The sequence below is a fragment of the Enhydra lutris genome, unplaced genomic scaffold, assembly GCF_002288905.1.
Source record: "Enhydra lutris kenyoni isolate GAN:26980312 unplaced genomic scaffold, ASM228890v2 scaffoldscaffold28, whole genome shotgun sequence".
NCBI classification, from domain to species: Eukaryota; Metazoa; Chordata; class Mammalia; order Carnivora; family Mustelidae; genus Enhydra; species Enhydra lutris.
The window spans coordinates 2,346,388-2,354,037 of NW_019154112.1; the positions used below are offsets into that span (position 1 = coordinate 2,346,388).

The following is a 7,650-nucleotide window of genomic DNA, read 5'->3' on the forward strand; positions in this document are numbered from 1 at the left end:
GGAAATATTAAGGGGGGTACTATAAAAGAGAAAAAATCCTAAGAATAGCATTGAACAGAAATACAGAGACAATCTACAGAAAGAAAGATTTCAAAGGTAACACGATGTCAATAAAAACGTATCTATCAATAATCACTCTCAGATGTAGAGACACATACAGACTAAAAGTTAAGGATGGAAAACTAACACCATGCAATTGGAAGAAAAAAGAACAAAAAACAATACATACCAAAAAAAAAAAAAAAAGCAAAAACAAAAAAAAAGTACAAAGCAACCAGAGTAAGAATACTTAAATCAAACAAAACAAAACAAAATAGAGTTTACAAAATAGAGTAAACAAAGATAGAGTATACAAAATAGAGTAAACAAAACAGAGTTTAAAACGAAGACAGTAACAAGAGACAAAGAAAAATATTATTTAATACAAAGGGATCAATCCTACGAGAGTATATAACAATTCTAAACATCTGCCCACTCAACACTGAAGCACCTAAGTACATAAAGCACATATTAATGGACACAAAGTGACAAAGCACTGTTACACAAAAATAGGAGGGGATTTTAACTCCCCCCACAGCAACTGGTAGATCATCAAGGCAGAAAATCCATAAAGAAATGGTGTCTTTGAATGACAAATTAGACCAAGTCGACATAACAGATGTATAGAGATGACCCGCCCACCAAAAAAAAAAAAAAAGATACACATTCTTTTCAAGTACACAAGCTACATTATCTAGAACATATCACTTGTTAGGGCACAAAATAAGCCTTAATTAATTTAAAAAGATTGAAAATGGGGCACTGGAGTGCCTCAGTCTGTTAAGTTTCCAAGTCTTGATTTCGGCACAAGACATGATCTCAGGGTCACTAGATTAAGCCCCCTTTCAGCACTGCACTGGGCATGGAGTTAGCATGGGATTCTCTGTCTCCCTCTCTGTCTGCTCTGCCTCTCAACCCTCCCTGCTCATGCACTCTGTCTCTAAAATAAAATAAAATAAAATAAAATAACTGAAAGTATATCATACAAGGATTTCTTTTGACTCTAAAGCTACAGAACTAGAATTTAATCACAAGGAAAAAAAAACTGGACACCAAAGATACATGTGGAGGCAGAACAACATGATACAAAACAACTAGTGGGTCAAGAAAGAAATCAAAGAAGGGAAAAAAAAATACACGGAAACAAATGAAAATTAAAACACAATACTGAAAGTCTTTGAAACAGCGAAAGCTGTTCTAGGTGGAAAATATTGATGGGTACAGCCTACTTCAAGAAACAAGAAAAAGCTCTAATAAACAATCCAACTGTTTCCATAAAGGAACTCAAAAAAGAGTTCAAGGTGAAGCTCAAGGTGAATAGAAGAAGGCTCAATGAAACTAAGAGCTGGTTGTCTGAGAAGATACACAAATATTGAAAAACCTGTTAGCCAGACTCTTCAAGAAGAGAAAGGACCCAAATAAATAAAGTCAGAAATGAGAGAGGAGAAGGAACAACTGACAGCACAGAATGCAAGGGATTATAAAAGAACACTATGATAAGCTACCTGCCAAGAGTTGGACAAGCTAGAAGAAATGGATAGATTCCTAGATGCATACAATCCTCCAAAATAGAATCAGGAATGAATAAAAATTTGAACAGTCTTACTACAATTGAAATAGAAATAGTAATTAAAAAAAAAAAAAAACTACCAAACAACTAGGGTCCAGGACAGGAGGCTTCATGTATGAGTTCTATCAAACATTTACAGAATTATGAACAATTCTCTTTCAAATTATTCCAAATAACAGAAGAAGAAGGAAACTCCAAATAAATTTGATGAGGGCAAAATTAACCTGATATTGAAGCCAGGGAAAAACAACATAGAAAAAGAACACACAGGCCAATATCCCTAATGAACATAGAGGCAGAATCTTCAAGAAAATATTAGTTAACTACATTTAGCAATACATTAAAAGGACCATTCACCATTATGAAGTGAAATTTAGTTTGGGGATGCAAGGATACTTCAATATTTGCAAGTCAATCAATGTGATAAATTTCATCTACAAAATGAATGAAAACATTGTACGATCATGTCAGTAGATGTAGAAAAAAACTCATTTGGCAAAATTCAACATCCTTTTATTCTTTAAAAAAATATTTATTTATTTATTTGTAAGAGAGAGAGAATGCACACAAGCAGGCAGAGTGGCAGGCAGAGGCAAAGATAGAATCAGGCTCCCCACTGAGCAAGAAGCTGATGTGGGATTTGATCCCAGGACCCTGAGATCATGACCTGAGCTGAAGGCAGCTGTTTAACTGACTGAGCCACTCAGGCGTCCCCATTATACTTTTTTTTTTTTTTTAAAGATTTTATTTATTTATTTGACAGACAGAGATCACAAGCAGGCAGAGAGGCAGGCAGAGAGAGAGGAGGAAGCAGGCTCCCCGCTGAGCAGAGAGCCCGATGCAGGGCTCGATCCCAGAACCCTGAGATCATGACCTGAGCTGAAGGCAGCGGCTTAACCCACTGAGCCACCCAGGCGCCCCCCCCATTATTCTTTTAAAATATATTTTATTTATTTATGAGAGAGAGGGAGAGAGAGACAGAGAGAACAAGCAGGGAGAGTGGGAGAGGGAGAAGCAGACTCCCCACTGATCAGGGAGTCCTATGCTTGATCCCAGGAGTCTGGGATCAAGTCTTGAGCCAAAGGCAGATGTTTAACGAACTGAGACACCCAGCTGCCCCTCAAAATCCATTTTGATAAAAACCCTCAACAAAGTGGGTTTAGAGGGATTGTTCCTCAACGTAAAAATAGTCGTCTATGAGAAACCCACAAATAATATCTTAATGGAGAAAAATTGAGAGGTTTTCCTCTCAGATCAGGAGTAAGGCATGGATGATCACTCTCTCCACTTTTACTCAACAGAACACTGAAAGTCCTGATTACAGCAATCAGACAAGAAAAAGAAATTAGAGGCATACATATTGGTAATGAAGAACCTAAACTGTCACTCTTTGTAGATGAAATGATAGTGTACATAGAAAACTCTTAACAGCTCCACCAAAAACTCCTAAAAATAAGAAATGAATTCAGTCAAGTTGCAGGATCCAAAATTAATACCTACAGTTCATTAATGTTTCTGTTACACCAATAACAAGCAGCAGAAAGAGAAATTAAGAAAACAAATGCATTTACAATTGTACGTAAAAGACTTAACCAAAGAAGTGAAAGACCTGTACTCTGAGAACTACAATGTATTGATCAAAGAAAAATAAGATGACAGAAACCAATGGAAAGGGATACATGCTTGTGATTTGGAAGCATTAATATTGTTAAAATGTCCATACCTACTGCCCAAAGCAGTGTACAGATTCAAGGCAATCCTTATAAAAATATCCATAGCATTTTTCTCAAAACTGGAACAAACAATACTAAAATTTTTATGGAACCACAAAAGACCCTGATAGCCAAAGCATTCTTGAAAAAGAACAAAGTGGGAGATATCACAATTTCAGATCTCAGGACATTCTATGAAGTTTAGTAATGAGAACAGTACAATATTGTACTGTACAATACTGTACAATATTGTACAATACACTGGAAATAAATTTTAAAAAGTTTTAAAAAAATATAATATTTTGAAAAACATAGACACATAGATTAATAGAAGAGAATAGAGAGCACAGAAATAAACTCACAAATCTGTGGTACATGAACCTATGACAAAGAAAGCCCGAACATACAATGGGGAAAAGACAGTCTCTTCCCAAAAAGATGCTTGGAAAAGTGGGCAGCTGCATATCAGTGAATGACACTGGATCACTTTGTGGCGCAGTATACAAGAATAAAGTCAAAGTGGATTAAAGACTGATTTCGGTGAGACCTGAAACAGTAAAACTCCTAGAAGGAAATACAGAATGGTGCCTGCATGGTTCACTCAGTTGAGAGTCTGCCTTTGGCTCAGGTCATGATCTCATGGTCCTGGGATCAAGCCCTGCTTTGGGCTCTTTGCTCAGAAATGAGTGTGCTTCTCCCTCTCCCTCAGCATGTCCTCCTCCACTTGTACTCTGTCTCTGCTTTCTCATTCTGTCAAGTAAATAAATGAAAAGGAGAACATAGAGAATAATTTCTCTGACATCAACCATAGAAATATTTTTTTCTAGATATGTCTCCTCAGACAAGGGATAGGGTAAGAAATACAAAGTATTGGGAATACATGAAAATAAAATGCTTTTGCATAGCGAAGGAAACCATCAACAAAACAAAAGGTAACCTTCTTTGGGAGAAGATATTTGGAAATGATCTATCCCATAAGGTGTTAATATCCATAATAAATAAAGAACCCATACAAGTCAACCCCCTAAAACCCCCAGTCAATCCGATTAACCAATACACAGAGGACCTAAACAGATATTTACCAAAGAAGACATACAGATCACTAGTAGTTACATGAAAAGATGCTCAACATCACTCATCAACAGGGAAATACAAATCAAAACCACAGGAGATGATCACCTCACACCTGTCAGAATGGCAAAAATGAATACAAGAAATATGAAGTATTGGTGAGGATGAGGAGAAATGGAACTATTGTACACTGATGGCGGGATTGTAAGATGGTACACCAGTGTGAAAAACAGTATGGAGGTTTCTCAAAAAATTAACAATAGAAAGACCATGTGATCAATAATATTACTATGGATATTGATGTGGGGCCAGTGAGCAAACGGTCAAGAAATGATTCTTGAAATGTTTTTGGTGCAAAAAGATGCTTAGCGCAGGGACAGAACCCATGGGCAGAAAGACCTGCATGGGTATTGTGAGATGCAACTGATTATATATATATTTTTTATTTAGTGGTGTTTAGGAATAGTGTTAAGTTTCTAAAGAATTTGGAAGCAAGACTTCCAGGACCTTGAGGGGCTTTCAACTATTAAGATAAGATTATTTACTACTGTCACAGGGAAGCAACACTAAGAAGAACAGAGCTATACCGTTAAGCATGAAAGGAAGTCCTTGAGGGAGCTGCAGGAGTGTTACCATCTATAAGCTTGGAGACTACAAGCTGCAGCAAAATCGAACCTTTGTTCTGTTTTCTCTCATCAGGTATTTACCCAATGGGAATGAAAACACTAATTCGGAAAAGATGTATGCATCCCTATGTGTACTGCAGCATTATTTATCATAGCCAAGATACGGAAGCAACTTAGGAGTCCACTGACAGATGAATGGATAAGGAAGAGGAGGTCTATAACCAATGGAATATTATGTATGCAGCCAAGAAAAATGATGAAATCTTGCTGTTTGTGAAAACATGGATAAACCTAGAAGGTATTAAGCTAAGTGAAAGAGGCAAGACTGGGGAAGACAAATATCATATGATTTTACTCATATGTGAAATCTAAAACACCAAACAAATGAATAAACAACAAACAAAAGCAGAATCAGATCTATAAACACAGAGAACATGCCCACGCATTTTGCTTTCAGTCAGTTAGGAGTCTCCATGGTTGTATAACTGATTCTTTGAGAAAAGCACCAGATGAAACTCACACTTTTAAAAGTAAAATGGTTGGGGCACCTGGGAGGCTCAGTGCCTTCGGCTCAGGTCATGATCCCAGGTTCCTGGGATCGAGCCCCGCATCGCGCTCTCTGCTCAGAGGGGAGCCTGTTTCCCCCTCTCTTTCTGTCTGCTTCTCTGCCTACTTGTGATCTCTCTCTGTCAAATAAATAAATAAAATCTTAAAAAAAAAAAAAGGTGACTAACTACAGAGCACACAGCTCCACACCCTTATCCATCTGCTCAAGGTCAAATCACTAGCAATTCTGGTTAGAAGGACTCTACTAATATTTTGGTATTATTACCACAATAACTACAATTTTCAAGAAGGAAAAAAAAAAAAACGTGTAATCACAAATAAGAGAATGGCAGCCTGAGTAGTTCTCTCTCTCTCTTTTTTTTTTTTCTTTCTTTTTTTCTTTTTTCTCCTGAGTAAAGTTCTATTGCTACAATGTCCAAGTGTCTGGTCAAGCCTCACTGCAGAGACACAAGGAAAAGCACCATTTTGGTTCCCAAGTTTCACACAAGAACTCTTATGAAGTATTCCAGATAAATGAGTTTTAATCCTCCCCTTCCTCCACTTCCTCACCCTGGTTAATCTTTAAAGTAACACAATTAGCAACTCTCTTTGCTGTTAGCAACTATGTGCACACAATCACGTAGATGAATATTCTTCAAATACTTCTTGGTGAGATATTTCAAATACCTTTTTGGAAAAAGACACCTCAGAAGCTACAGTGATCTTGCTCTTGCTCCTTTCAATGGTTATAACTGCTCCACCAAGACTCCCAGCTTTTCCATTCACTGAATGTCTCTTGAAGAAAATGCTTACAATTGACAGCATCCAGGATTCCATCTTCTACTGGGTGGGTGCACTCAAGGGTAAACTTCAGAACTTGCTTCTTTCCCCTTCTCCCCCTTCACCACAAGCTTTTCCAAGGATACAATGGCAGCAGCAGAGGCAGGAAGGAAGTTCCCTTTGTCCCAGCTTTTACCCACCTCCAGCCTTGCTGGCAACCCCTCCCCTCTCCTGCCTCTCCCACTCCCTCCTCCTGTATCTGCACCACCATGGGTGTAGCTTGTACAGCCAGCTCCTATAACATCCTGGGTGCCTCCACCACCCATCGGCTCCTGCTTCTCCTGCCCTCACTATCAGGGAACAAACAGCACCCTCTTGGACTTAAACCACCCACTTCAGATTTCCCTATACGTGCCCCAGGTTGAAAAGAAATCACAGTGGGGAACAAATTGATTGACTTTTAAGTGGACATAGGTGCAACATATTCTGTATTAAAGTTAATTTGAGTTTGTTGGTTTAATTAAGATAGGCATGTCTATCTCAATTAGTTCCCAACATTAAATATAACACTTTTATTCTACAAAGGTTTGCTGAGGATCAAATAGGCTCATGTTATCTCTTGCGATTTTTCAACAAAAGACGGTTTCAAATGATGGTTAAATTTGTCTGTCTCAAAGTTTTTATGGGTAATTGCTAAAATAGCTCTCACAGTCTTTGGTAACCTGAAAGTTTACAGTTTTACTTGGATGACAACTCAGATATCTAAGTCTTTTCCAAATAAGACAAAATACTGAATCATTAATTCCTAAAATAAGGTTTACTTGCTTTTGGCTTCCTATTGATGAGGGAACAGAAGGCTGGCTGAGGACCAAGCAAAAGCTGACACCCAGCAACCTTCTCCCACCCCAACTCCTGGGTGGGAAATATTATGACATTCTTTAGAAGTCTCCCAACTATCTTAATGTTAATACCTTGTTAGAGGGAAAAATGACCTTGACAATGGCAAGGCCTCAAGCTTATGAAAGTTTTATTGAAACCTCCCTTAGAGCATATTAGAGTTCTTTAGCATATGAAAGTTCTATTGAAATCTCCCTTTTCCTTCCCCACCCTCATGGAACAGAACCTGCCACTCCTCACAACCCTGGGACAGCAACTCTTATTGACCATGGGTCGAGTCCCTGTGCTTTATTTAATAAACCACCATTTTGCACCAAAGATGTCTCAAGAATTCTTTCTTGGTCATGGGCTCTGGACCTGAACCCACTGAACCTTACCTATATTCTAGAACTTCATCACTATTGCAGAG

General features: G+C 38.0%; 1 protein-coding gene across 1 annotated transcript in view; it reads left to right on the plus strand.

The window, feature by feature from the left end:
- The window catches only part of LOC111152440 (butyrophilin-like protein 1), a 74,764-nt gene that overhangs the window by 14,660 nt on the left and 52,454 nt on the right, over positions 1 to 7,650 (plus strand).